Source organism: Neofelis nebulosa, chromosome 1 (genome assembly GCF_028018385.1).
Source record: "Neofelis nebulosa isolate mNeoNeb1 chromosome 1, mNeoNeb1.pri, whole genome shotgun sequence".
In the NCBI taxonomy this organism is placed as follows: Eukaryota; Metazoa; Chordata; class Mammalia; order Carnivora; family Felidae; genus Neofelis; species Neofelis nebulosa.
Genome location: NC_080782.1, coordinates 88847066 through 88861974, shown reverse-complemented (window position 1 = coordinate 88861974; position 14909 = coordinate 88847066). Strand labels below are relative to the sequence as shown.

Below are 14909 nucleotides of genomic sequence, written 5' to 3'. Positions count from 1 at the left end.
CTGATTCTGATTGTTTAATTAAAACCATCAAAATTATTATGTAAAAAAGATGCAGCTTTTAAGAAAACAAATTAAAATTAAAGCAGCACTATGTGTAGCGGGATTAAACATGTGGACTCTGGGACCAGACTGCCTGCATCTAAATCCTGACTCTGCTATTATTAGCTGTGTGATCTTGGACATGTTAACTCAACCTCTCTGTGTTCAGTTTTCTTGTCTTACCTCATCCAAATGGGTTCTCTGGAGTATCCCGTGTTCTCTGGCAGAAGAGTGAGAGGACTCCACAGCCTGCCCACAGTTGTTTGGGTCTTACTATCATATTAACTATAGACAACCTGAGGCCTACCTGGGTAACTCATCAAAATCAGACAGTGCTTACCTATAGAAACTTCCTGACTCTGCCTCAGAGAATTTCTGAACTCAGTCCTTCAATCAACAATTCTAACCTAATATTGCATTAAGAAAACTTAGAAAATTATTAACTGCGTCGGAATATTGGCTTCACTTTGTCAGTGCATACCAAGAAAATATTTCTGCAACATAATTTTCATCTGCCCTTGCATTAATCTAGCCTTTATATCACGTCCATTTCATAAGAAAATTAATTCATCACTGAAACCAAGCTTTTATACAATTTTGTTACTTTCCGAAAGCAGGACAACACAAAGACTAATAAAGCTGAATACAATTAATAAAATAAAATTAATTGATAAAATAAGCCTAACTCTGTCAAGCTGTATCATTAACTTTACTTTTCACCCATTGATTCCACCTACTTGAGAACCATGAGAAAGTCTCCGAGATATTAAAAGCTTATTAATAAGTACATATTTTTAAGTTAGTAACTTAAAGCACCAGGAGTACTCCACTATAAAAGATGCTAAAATAAAATCAAATTATTTCTCAATTACATTCTATTCCCAGATGTGTACACAGGAGAGACAAATTAAATATAAATATAAAAACACTAACAGTGACATAAACCATGAAAGGAATTTTCAAAATCTTTGTCTCCTAATCTGGCTCTTCTTCCTCCTTCCAACTTTTTTTTTTAATATGAAATTTATTGTCAAATTGGTTTCCATACAACACCCAGTGCTCATCCCTACAGGTGCCCTCCTCAATACCCATCACCCACCCTCAGTTCTCAGTTTTTTACCTCCTTCCAACTTCTAACTATAAGCATAGCTTAAAGTTCACTGTTTCAACTTTTATCTTTCTCAGAACTCACCAGTCACACAGCTTTAACTAATTCTTTTCTGCGTTAAGACACCAGAGTTTACCACTTCAACCCTCAGTTCATGTCTTTATTCCAGTAAACTTTCTGACTGCCTAATGGACATTTTCATCATTTCAAATTTAGCCTGGCTCATCCATGTAACTTCTCTTCTAATGAACAGTGCCACATTTTTTCTAATCCTTTGAGCTCACATTCTCCATATGCAACTTCTCTTCGTTCCTCACACCGCACATATGTAGTCAGGCCCTCCTCTAAGTGCTTTGTTTGAATTGGTGGTCCCCAAGAACCAAGTGTTCATTAGCCACTCCGTATTCACTACATCCCACGGTGACTTTGGCCAGTGGGACATTAGCAAGTAGAAAGCAAGAAAGTATTGAAGTACTTGCACACTTGGGCTTAGTACTCTTGAAATGCTTCTCTTGGAACCTTAAGCCACCAGGCAAAGAGATTCAGCTATTCTACTGGGGAGACCTTGCAGAGACAGATGCCCATTTGTTCTGGCTACTTAGATGATGTGCCAGGTGCTCTAAACAAGTTAAGAAGCCATCCTGCACATTCTAACACCAGCAGATACCAGGTGAAGCAGAAGACAACTGGGGCCAATCCAGATGGTACAATTAAGACAAGTTATTATTTTACGCCGCTGTATTTTGGGGTACTTATTGTGCAGCAATTGATTACAGGAGATGTTTTTTATGAAGTCATCCACAAAAACACCAGTTCCATAGGGATCTCTATTCCCACTGAATGCTTATCGCACCTCCTGTGTACTGTTTCCTTGCTTCATCATCATACATTGTATCACCTTGAACTACGGGACTTTTTTGCGTTTTCTTCTCCAGCATGACTATAACTGTCTTACTTTCCAAATCTAGAACATCATGGACCCAATAATTATTTGCTGAAAGATGACAGGGAAGAGAGAAGGAAGGAGAGAGGAGAGAAGGGAGGGTGACTAAAGAAGAAAAGAGAGATGAGTCAAGTCAAACCGAACAAAACTGAACAGGAGGCCAGAGGCAAAGGGTAGGGAGAAAATATATTGACATTTTTGCTCACTGAGCAAAGACAAAAGAAAAATTCTGCATAGATAACTATGACTATGAAATATAGGTCAAGGTAAATGCTTGGAACATTTTCTATTTTGCTTATAAAATGATGGGCAATAAAACAGAAATAACTGTCTTATAGAAACCTGGTTATTATGTGCTGACATTACTTCTTTTTCAGCACATGCTTTTATAAGTGAAGAGAATGCCATCAATGTAAGCACTATCAATATATTTCCACATATATTTCTCACACACACTGGATTAGAGGAGACTGAGTTTGTGTTGAAGAGAAGTTACCAACAAAGTCTCACGTTAGGGATGTGGTGAGTGATTATAATTGATGACAGTTTTAGCACTGTAGTAATGAGAACAAGGTAGATTTTTACCATTTCCCACTCCTATCTTTATCACTAAAATAGATCCAGGGTATGCCATTTTCTCTTCTTATTAGTCTTTGTCATAAGAATATGGCATCGGAATGTTAATGCCTAAAAGAACCCCAGGAAAACAAAGTTTTATAGCTTCAAGTCTCTGGTGTGTGGTAGGGTTGCTGTCTAAGAAAAAAAATTTCAAATACGTCAGAAATTTTAGTCAAAATTGTTGTAAGATTTTTTTTTATCTTTTTCAGAACAAGTGTTATTTATAAAAAGGATTAAATGATAAATATAGAAAGGTTGTAGCTCTCAGTAAATAGCCTTGAATCTCTTCTTTGTTTTGCAAGAAAGGTTCTTTAACAGTAACATGAGCCAGAGAAACCTCACTTACAATGCTATCATATGGCTCTGTTTTAAGCAAAAAAAGGAAAAGTGGTTGGATCATATTTATGGCAGGTCTAAATTAGAATGCAAATAAATTTTGGTCAAGTCACCTTGTGTAGAAACCATCTTGGTTACTCAGATTAATTAAGTTGGAATAGAGTAGAAGATGGAAGGTCCTTCTGTTCCCATGGGGTTCCTTTGTTAATCTGCCAAATCCATGAAGTCTTTGCAATTTATCTACTGAAGCAACATTTAAAATATTTAGTGCCATTGAGGGGCCTCTTAGGACAATGCCAAGAACACTGATTTAGAGCCAGATTTGAGTCCAAGAAATTTTTCCACTCCCTCCCTCCTCTGTGGTTGTCAAAGGCCAGTTATCTTCTCTGAGCCTCAGTTTCCTTAACTACAAAGTGGGCATAATAATGGGTTACAGGGATGTGACTATTACAATAGATATTGTAAAAAAAAAAATGCTCTGTGAACTCTATTGTACTGATTCTCAAAGGGTGGTTTCTGGTCCAGCACCCTCTGGGAACTTACTGGAAATGACAATTCTTGGGCCTCATCCCAGATCTGCAGAACCAGCAATACCGAAGTGGGGGCCCAGCAACCTCTGTTTTCACAAGCCCCTCAGGTGATTCTGATGGGTGTTGACATCTAAGAAGCACTTCTCTGAAGCATTCCCACTTACTTCTTTAGGCAAGGGCCTAACTGACCTAACTAAGCGCATCATTTTCCTTACCTATAAATTGTGCCTACCTCATGGAATTAATGTGAAAATTTAACAAGTTAGTATGTGTAAAGTGTTGAGAACAGTGCTGGACAAGTGACAAACATAAGAGTTAACCATTATCTTATAATCCAATCACTGCTCGAGGACTTGGAAATACTGAAGCAAACAGGGTAGACAGGGTTCCTGTTCTCATGGAAAAGATGGATGATATGAGTAAACAAATAAGCAACGTCATTTCAAGAAGTGCTAAGAAGTGCTACAGATTTTCTAACAATAAAGACTGAATTGGGGAGGAGGGCTAAGGGAGGTTCCTTTAGTTAGGATAAGAAGGAAAGCCTCTCTCTTGAGAGACATTTGAGCTGAGACCTGAATGAGGACAAAGAGCCACCCACATGGAAATCTGTTGAAAGAGCATCCGGGAGGCCACAGAAGTGCAAAGTGAGGCATGAATGCGCTGCCTTGTATAAGGAATGGAAAAAAGGGTGGTATATGGAACAGTAATGGAGAAGAAAGTGGAGGGTGACATGGTCGAAAAGGTGGGCAATAGTGACCATACACGAGGCCTTTTTGGGCATTTCAAGAGTATGGGTTTCCCTCTCAGTGTTACAGGAAATGTTTTGGGATATTTTAAGCAAGGAGTGATCTGATTTTTAAAGACAATTTTAGCTGCTCTGTTGAAAATGGACTATGGAGCAGGCATAAGTGGAAGCATCAAGACACATTAAGAGGCTACCGCAGTAACATAGGCAAGAGCAGCTGATGGGGGCTGGATTGAGTTGCAGTGGTAGAAGTGGAGAGAGCTGATGAGAACAGAGATACACTTTAGAGGAAGAGTCAACAGGATTTTCCAATGAGCTGAATTTGGCCAGGGGAGGAAAAGAACAAACACGGATGAGTCTTATTACTGAGTCTTTTAGGCTTGGCTTATAAGGACTCTTCAAATATCGAAAAATGTAGTCCTAAGACAAAGAAGAAGTACTGCAAAGAGCATTTTAGCTCAACTCTGCCACTAATTATCTGTGTGACCCTGAACGTGTCTGGGTTCCTCAGCACTTCAGCTCACAGTCGTTGAGTCAGGATTTAAGGATATCTCTACTTCTGGGTAAGTAAAATTCACTCATACCATAAGTCAAATCCATTGGCTGCTTTCTAAGCTCTTGATCTCCATGTAGAATTTTATGGGTTGAACCCTAGACACGCTCTCTTCTCTCAAGTCTTCACAGACCATTCTCTTTGCTAATCTTGGATTTTGCTGTATCTTTCTCTAACCAGATTAATCTTTTCTCTTCCCAATCCCAGTATGTGATTTTATAGGATTCCCTCCACTCTCATCCTATATCCATAGCTTTAACCAGTCTTAGAGATTAATGACTCCTCTAGTCTATTGACCTGGGCCTATGCATCCATAGACACACTGGGTATTTATTTCCAGGAGTTTCATAGTCACCTCAACTCAATCATTTGCCTTCCTTCTGTTTTACCTACTTTGAGAATCATTCAGTCACTAAAATTATAACAGTAATAACAAAATGTTTAAAATAATATCTCAGACTTCCGCTTTGAATCTTCTCGTCTTCCCCATGGTTAATATGTCACTGTCACTTCCTCTGAATTCTCATTGCTTTTGCCTTAGTTCACAGTCATCATTGCTTACCTGGACTATTTCATCAGCCTTTTTACCTTCTCTGTCCAACAACCATACTGAAGTCACAGTAATATTTCTAAAATATACTTCATATGATTCCTTCATTCTCCTGCTTAAAATTCTTCAGTAGATTACACACCACTAGGTCAAACTCCTTAGGATGATATCCAGAGTCTTTCATGATCTGGCCCTGTCTTAGTCCACTCAGTGGCTATAACAAAATGCCACACAGTAGGGAGCTTATAAACAACAGGCACTGCTCACAGTTCTGGGGGCTGGAAGTTAGAGATCAGGGGTCCAGCAGGATCAGGTGAGGGTCTCTTCCAGGTCGCAGTTTTTTCTTTGTGTCCCCACATGGCAGAAGGGGTAGGGAACTCTGTGGGGGCTGTTTTATAAGGGCACTAATCCCAAACATGAGTGTTCTACCCTCATGAGCCAATTACTTCCCAAAGACCCCCACCTCCTAATACCATGTCCTTGGGGATTAGGACTTCAATATATCAATTTGGGGACTTTTGATGGTTAATATTATGTGTTAATTTGACAGGGCTAACTAACAGATGCACAGGTAGCTAGTAGAACATTCTTTCTGGAAGTATCTTGGAGGGCATGTCTGAAAAAGATTACCATTTGAACCAATGAACTGAGTAAAGAAATGCATGTAGGTGAGCATAGTCAATCTGAAGGGCCCCAATAGAACAAAAAGGTGGAGAAAGGGCTAATTCACTTCCTCTGCTTGAGCTAAGACATCCATTTTCTGCCCTTAGACATCGGTATTCTTGGTTCTCAGACTTTTGGACTCAGGTTAGGACTTATACCACCAGATATCATATCTACTGGTGCCATGATCTTGGACTTCCCAGCCCCCAGAACTCTGAGAAATAAAACCCAGTCTGTGGTATCTTGGTATAGCAGTCTAAAGCACTAAGACATAAAATTGATACCAGGTATGGGGTGCTGCTGTAACAAATACCAAAAATGTGAAAGTGGTTTTGGAAATGGGTAACAGGTACAGGCTGGAAATGTTTTGCAGTACATGCTAGAAAAAGCCTATATTGCTGTCAAGAGACTCCTAAAAAACAAATCTGGTGAAGGGCTTAGAAGGAGAAGAGGATAGTTATAGAGAAGGCCTCAATCTCCTTAGAGAACATATAAATGGTCATAAACAGAATATTGGTAGAAATATGGATGGTAAAGGCTATTATGATGAGGTCTCAGATCGAAATGAGCTCCCCACATTCTGGTGTCACATTTTTCAGCCCACAGGTGTGGCTTTAGTAAGCCCTGGTACAACATGTGCTATATCCAGCAATACAGAGGCCATGGCTACCTCCACCTAGATTTTAAAGAATGGAGCCACCAAGTCCCCAACTCTGGCAGAGGGCCATTGCTGGGGCAGGACTACCACACAGTGCTCACTAGGGCAATACCCAGCAGAGCCATGAGGACCTGCTACCTCCATTACCACAGACTGGTAAAACAACAGCATGTGATTCCAGCCTGGGAGAGCTGCATCATAGGCTGCACTCAGCAAAGCTGGTGGGACCATTCAGAGCCTTGTGGGCACAACTCTGATCCCAGTCTGTCTACAAGGCAGAGCACTGAGCCAAGAAGGATTGCTTTCAAGCCCTGGGATTTAGTGTTGTTTGACCTATTAGGTTTAGGATTACCATGGATTTGTTACTCCTTTTTTTTCTCCCTTTTGGAATGGGAATGTGTACCTAATCCCTATCCCACTACTGCATTTTGGAAATATGTAACATGTTTGATTTCACAGGTTCATAACTGCAGGGCACATATAGCCTTCCAAAAACCCTTGCCCCAGCCTGCAAAGTATTGCCCCCTAGCCAGTACTGTAACTGAGTCTTCAAAAGGCCATTCCACCGTCCTATCAGGCCAGCTGCTTCAGGATGGAGGTGACATAGTAAGACCAGTGAATTCCACCAATAAGGGCCCAATGCTGCACTTATTTTGCTATGAATTGAGTTCCTTGATCTGAAAAAGTAATGCTATGTAGAATATCATGATGTTAAAAATGTTAAAAAAAGAAAAAAGAGACTACTTATGAATGGAGAATGTCAGGGTCTTGATCCAAAAAATCCCAAAGATCTGCACTGTGATTCACCTATATAAGCCTGCCAAAGACTCCAAACAGTATCTCTGTCTGCCACTGACACTTCAAGCCCCATTGGATCTGTGGGATCATATGGCCCAAGTGGCAGAGCAGCTTGCACAGCAGCCTGGACCTGTCAGAGAGCCCTCTCTTGTTTGGGGCTCCACTTATAACCAGCAGCTTTTCAGGGAATTCAGCAAATGGGCCAGTGTAACACACCCAGATGAGGAATATGTTGCCTCCAGAATTCAGAGACCCACTAGGCAATGTACTTCTTGGTTGTAGTAGGGGCCAGATGTAACTTATCCTTCACCTTAGAAGGGATACCGCAACATACACCACTCCTGGAATCTGTATCACTCAGGGTCATCCAGAGAAAAAGAACCATAGGATATACAAAGAGAAAGAGAGAGGGGGGGATAAGAGATTGATTATAGGAATTGGCTTATGTGTCTATGGAGGCCAAGATGTCCCATGATCTGCTGCCTACACCCTAGAGAACTAGGAAAGCTGATAGTGTAAGTCAATCCAAGTCCAAAAGGCTAAGAATAAGGGTTGGTGGAGTAGGTTCTCAGCTAAGTCCAAAAGCAGAAGACAGGAGATTGATAACTCATCTCACGTAGAGACACATTAATTGTTCTTCTTCACCCTTTTGTTCTATTTAGGCTCTCAATGGATTGGATGATACCCACCCACATTGGAGAGGGTCATCTACTTTGTTCAGTTCACCAGTTCAAATGCTAATCTCTTCTGGAAACACTTTCAGAGACACACCCAGAAATAAGCTTTTACCAACTATCTAGGCATCCCTTAGCCCAGTCAAGGTGACACATAAAATTAACCATCACAGGACCTTTCTCACCTTTCTATCCTCCATATATGGAACTTCAGCAATACCAAACTATCTGCAGCTCTTGAAATAAACCATGCTATTTCTCATTGTCTCATTGTCTTTCTTAGTATATCCTGCCTAGAATTCCCTGTTCCCTTATCTGCCTGGGTCTCCCTTAATTGGCCTCAAATACCAGCTCAAAATTATGAGTCTGGAGGCCTCCCTAACATACATCTCTAGGCAAAGTAAAGTGACTACTAATGCCTCCCAACAGTGCTGTGGCTATACCTCTGCTCTTCTCAATGAATTGCCGATATAATTACATGTTATCTGTATCAGTCATGAGACTAGGGCAAGTAAGGGAAGGTGTTTTATCTCTGCATCTCCAACATCCAGAACATGGTGGTCCTTAATATTCATTCATTCAGTAAATATTTATTGAATGCCTTATCTCCTATAATTGAATAAAACAAAGAGCTCTAACCCCACAGAGCTTACATTCTTTTGGGAGCATGGCGAGTGGAGAGGACAGAGACAGTAAAAAATAAACACAGTAAATAAAGTATTTAATATCTGTATAGAAAGTGATAAGTGCTATGAAAGGTAAAGTGGAGTAAAGAAAAAGGAGTGCCCTGGGGTGGGGGTGGAGAATAGATTGCAGTATTGAATAGTAATAAGTAGTATTATTGAATAGTAATATGATTGAATAGTAATATTATTCATGATTAGCTAGGTTATGTGGTAGTAACAAACAACCCTCAAATCTCAGTAGCTTAAAACAATGCAGGTTTATTTCTGGCTCATGTAAAATATCCATTACAGGTTGGTGGGCATTCTGCCCATGCCATCCTCACTCAGAGATCCAGGCTAATAGAGACCCCGTCACCTGAAAGGCTGACAGTTGCAGGGACACAGGGAAACCAGCATTGTACACAAGAGAATATACATAGGAGAATCTACACAGGCTTTTAAAAACATCCACCTAGAAGTGACACCTGTCACCTCTGCTCACATTTCTTTGGCCATAACAAATCATATGTTCCTGTCTAACTTCAAGGAAGAAAGGAAGTGTGATCTGCCTCGTTGAGAGGGGAATTGGATATTGACGAATGGTAGTAATGGCTATCAGAGTGTTCGGTTGCTAAGATGAGAGATGAGAGAGTTAAACAAGCAGAAATCTATGGGAAGAATGTTCCAGGCAGAAGCAGCTAGTGAGAAAGCCTCAATGTGTTGGGGCACCTGGGTGGCTCAGTTGGTTGAGCATCGGACTTCGGCTCAGGTCATGATCTCACAGTTCGTGGGTTCGAGCCCATGTCAGGCTCTGTGCTGACAGCTTGGAGCTTGGATCCTGCTTCAGATTCTGTGCCTCCCTCTCTCTCTGCCCCAACCCACTTGCATTCTGTCTCTTTCTCTCTCAAAAACAAATAAACATTAAAAAAATTTTTTTAATAAAAAAAAAGAAAGCCCCAATGTGAAGCATATCTGGAGTGTTTTAGGAACAGCAAGGAGGCCAGTGTACCTGGAGAGCAGTGAGAGAGGGTCAGTACTAGGAGGTGAGATCAGAGATGTAGGGAGGGAGGGTAGAGACCAGATCACAGAGAGGGAGGCCAAGGTAACTTCCAAGAGATGGGTCTGCCTGCTCTGAGACTAAACGACTACCAACCCGGGGTGTAACTTGAATTGATTTTATTTTTTTAATTTTTTAAAATGTTTTATTTATTTTTGAGAGAGCACAAGCAGGGGAGGGGCAGAGGGGAACAGAGGATCTGAAGTGCGCTGACAGCAGCAAGCCCACTGTGGGGCTTGAACTCACAAACCGAGAGATTATGACCTGAGCTGAAGTTGAATGCCCAACTGACTGAGCTACCCAGCTATCCCTAACTTAAAATTGATTTTAAACTGAGCTCCCATCTCAGATCAGCATACCCTGGAAGAAACAAAGTTAATTTTACCATTTTAAATGAGATGATAATTACACATGGAGAACGAGGTAAGAAAAACTGACAAAATATGTATGAAATTACTTCAAAAGTATAAAATACTATTATTTATTCATTATTTAAAATCAATTTATGGAGCACCTACTATGCATTAAGCAAATTCCTCAGGATACAAGTGAAAAATAAAGTGATAGATAACTACTGACCATCATTTAAGGGTTAGTGTCCAGAGTAAAATGATTTAACAAGGCAATGAACTATAACACAGTAAAATTAAAGAATGAGAACATTGGAATAAGCAAATTTCCCCAGATCTCACCTAGGAGGTAGGAAATTTATGTACATATTTCTTTCTACTTCTTCACTTCCTTTTAATTTTTCCAAACCATACTCTTTATATACCTGTTTTTGAGGAGGGTAAAGCTATAATAAATATATTGGAAAACAATGCTCACAGCACTCACAGACTAGCCAGGGAGACATTTCTATAGAAAAAAAAACTGTTTCTTTCTCTTCTTTTTTAAGGTTTATTTATTTTGAAAGAGAGAGCGAGAGAGACAGAACGATTGGGGGAGGGGCAGAGAGAGAGGGAGTGAGAGAATCCCAAGCAGGCTCTGCACTACGCCCTGAGCCCAATAAGGGGCTTGATCTCACAATGTTGGTCATAGTGCCATCTCTAGGTAGAGGTATACTCTGCTGCTTCTTGTTTAATCTCCCGTGCCCTCACTGTCAGTCCTTCCCTGCCCCACAATCAGTCTGATCTGCCTGCCCTCCACACCCTACTTGTGAGCATGAATCTTCATAGGTGGAAACAGACAGAAAGATCCTCTTCAGATGTCTATTGCTAAAATGCTTAGCATGTCCCAAGAGCATCCCAACAAGACTAGATTACTGCACTACTTAATTGTTATCTTAAGTGACACACAGACACAAATAGAAGTACGAAATTATGCTACAGGTGATGCTTCTAATAAATTAAAAATAATAATCCTATAATTTATATCATTTGTTAGAATTCACAAAAATTTTTGTGTGCATTGTGTATTTGAGCTTCATAAACATCTAGATCTAGTAGTCCTCTTTAAAGATGAGGAAACTGTGATTCACGTAACTGAGGAGTCCTCCTAACCCACATGATCTACTAGGTCAAAACCCTTTTAAGGGGAGGATAAGGAAGAGGAGGGTTAGGTGCTCGCTTCGGCAGCACATATACTAAAATTGGAACGATACAGAGAGGAAGAGGAGGGTTAGGTACACATGGCCAGGGCAGCAATGAGGGAGGGACATAATAAAGATGAGGTTGCCAAGATACAAATATTACCATTTGACTCCAGACTTCCCCACTATCAAGTCGATGAAAAACATTTTCAAATTTAACTTACTTAGAGGATTGCTGCTTTCCTGCTAACTACCAATGTCTACTAAGAAGGAAGAAAACTATTGCAAGTAAATTAGAAATCAAATGCTGTTGATGACAAGCTCTAATAAAACAAATCATATCATGTGGTCATTCTCTTGACCAACCCTAATTTTTGCCTTTTTGTAGAAATTCACTTGGGATTTTCCCACATAAACAAACATAAAATGAAATTCCATTGTGTTTTACCAATGCATAGAGTATTCAAGTTGAATTTAAGAGGAATTAAGAATTAGGACTGTTTATCTGTATTGAAGACCATATTTCACTTAATAAATGTAAAACCGTAGTGACCATGAAAACAAAAAATGCCATAAGCACAAGCAAAAAAATGGCAGAGAGACAACAAAAGTACCTTAGACCATTCATTTATCTACACATTAGTTTTTTTTTATTCTTTCAACAAACGTTTATTGAATATTTACCCAGGGTTAGGAACTGTGCTACAGAAAAAGATACATAAATCATGGCTTCTGCCGCTGAAAAGCTACCATCTAGTAAGATTAACATCATTAAGTGACTAGAGAACACAGTAAAAGCTACAACTAAGTTACAAACCAAGTGCCAAGACTCTATAACAGAATGGATCCATTAACTACATCGGAGGAGTTTGAGGAAGACTTCTTGAAGACAGGAACATTTTAGCTGTATCTGGAAGTCTGCAGACGTGACTATTTTAAGGAAATATGTTTGGTGAATGTGAGTAAATGGGTTTACATGCAAGGATAAGGGAAAGGTAAGGTAGATAAATGTCTTTCCTTCTAGAAGAAGAGCGTACCCTGGAAGAAGTTTGCCATATAATTCATGTTGAGATTGAGATTCAAAACCAGCGAGAAGAACAATTAGAAGGAAATAAAGGCAGTTGAATGGATTAGGGCAGAGAAATGTTCTAGATCAAGATTCATCATGGAGTGGATTTGATCTTGAGGAAGAAAGTCTCAACATCACACATCTACAAAAGTAAAAAAGAACAGGGCAATTACATGGAGCCATGGAATTGTGAAGCCCAAAGCCATTAGTTTAATGTCTAAGAGTTGTTACAAATGTAAGCCAAAATGCATTGTCCCACAAGAAGCTAATGAGCTCCTGAGATTTTTTTAAGACAGCACCAAGCTTCTAGGAAGCTTCTCCCTAAAGAAGGCTCTTAAGGAGTCTAGAGGTGCTGGCAACAACACCAGTGAAATCTTCACTCTTCCACATTTGAGTCTCCCCCTTTTAATCCACTAATGCAGAGCCTTTGAAGAAAATCATTTCACAAAGGAAAACGAGGCCAGAGCTACGGGCGTTTTTTCTGCCCGTGATGTCTCAGATTCATTCTTAAGGAACTGAGAATTTAACCTTCCAAAATGGCAAAAGACCATCTTATGCCCCACCTCCCACCCCAGCTCCTGCAGCACAAATGCCCAGCACACCAGGGTTTGTGGGATACAATCCACACAGTCATCTTGGCTACAACAACTATAGGCTGGGAGAGAACACGGGCACCAACAGGCGGGTCACGGCATCCACTGGCATTGTGATTCCAAAACCCCCAAAGCCACCAGATAAGCCACTGATGCCCTACAAGAGGTACAGCAGAAAGGTCTGGGACCAAGTAAAATCTTCCAACCCCGACCTAAAGTTGTAGGAGACTGGCAGGATTATTGGTGGCATGTGGTGAGATCTCACTGATGAAGAAAAACAAGAATATTTAAATGAATACAAAGCAGAAAAGATACAGTACAATGGATCTATGAAGGCCTATTATAATCCCCCACATACCTTGCTTACATAAATGCAAAAAGTCGCACCAAAGCTGCTTTAGAGGAAGAAAGTCGACAGAGAGAGTCTTGCATGGAGAAAGGAGAACCTTGCATGAGCATTTAGCCTGCTGAAGATCCAGATGACTATGATGATGGCTTTTCAGTGGAGCATACAGCCACCGCCCGTTTCCAGAGAAACCACCACCTCATCAGTGAAATCCTTAGTCAGAGTGTGGTGCCAGACGTTCGGTCAGTTGTCACAACAACTAGAACGCAGATCCTCAAACGACAGGTCCAGTCCTTAATGGTTCATCAGTGAAAACTAGAAGCTGAACTTCTTCAAACAGAGGAGAGACACCAGGAAAAGAAGAGGAAATTCCTGGAAAGCACAGATTCATTTAACAATGAGTTTAAAACATTGTGCAGTTTGAAAGTGGAAGTGGACATGGAAAAAATCGCCACTGAAATTGTACAGGCAGACGAATAGGCTCACAAAAGGCAGGAGGAAAGAGAGAAAGAGGCAGCGGAGCAAGATGAACTCAGAGCAGCATGGTTCCTGAGGAAGAGCTAGCTTCCAGTAAGGCCGAGGACAAGAAGGACAACAAAAGAGTCCCAGTGGAGACAGAGGAGACACACCCTGAACAAGCAATGGAGAGCCAAGAGAATGGTGAATAAGGCACATCTACTCCTGAGGACAAGGAGAGTGGGCAACAGGGGGTGGACAGTGGACAGTGGACAGTCCTGAGGAAGGGACCAGTGATAGTAACACTGGCTCAGAGAGCAACAGTGCAACCATGGAGGAAACACCAACAGACCCCACACTGGAAGACGAGAAGAAAGAATAAATGTTGCCTTGTTTTATGCGTTCTAAATACTTTTTTAAATGAAAAAAATATATATTTTTTGAGTTTAAAAAAAAAAAGAAAATCATTTCATTCTCTCATATAAAAACAGCTACCACTCTTCCAGTTATGGAATGAATAAGTTACAGGAATAAAAGGCACAGTGTAAAGAATATAGTTAATGATATTGCAATTGCGATGTATCTGGACAGATGGTAGCTACACTTGTGATGAACATAGCATAATGTATAAACTGTCATATACCTGAAGCCAATGTTCTCATTGTTTCCATTGCTTCAATGTTTTCATAGAGTTGATATTGTATGTCAACTATACTCAATTTTTAGAATTTTAATAATAAAAATAAAATAATAAAAAGTTAAAACGGAACCACTAATTTTTTGCTGAAGTACACGACTGAAAAGAACATTACTTAATAAGACTCTACATGTTCCAAGTTGATCTTACAAAATCCTAGAACCCCAGCATAGATGCTAGTATAATTGTGACAGATATAAAATGAATCTAGAATGCTACCATGAAGGAAAAGGAAGTTTCTTAATATTTGGTGAAAAGTGATAGAAGTTATTTTTAAATT

At 40.1% G+C, this 14909-nt stretch overlaps 1 pseudogene; it reads left to right on the top strand.

Moving 5' to 3' along the window:
- The first annotated feature begins 12954 nt into the window (after window positions 1–12954).
- Window positions 12955–14353, top strand: LOC131511525 (SWI/SNF-related matrix-associated actin-dependent regulator of chromatin subfamily E member 1-like; annotated as a pseudogene).
- The last annotated feature ends 556 nt before the right edge of the window (window positions 14354–14909 follow it).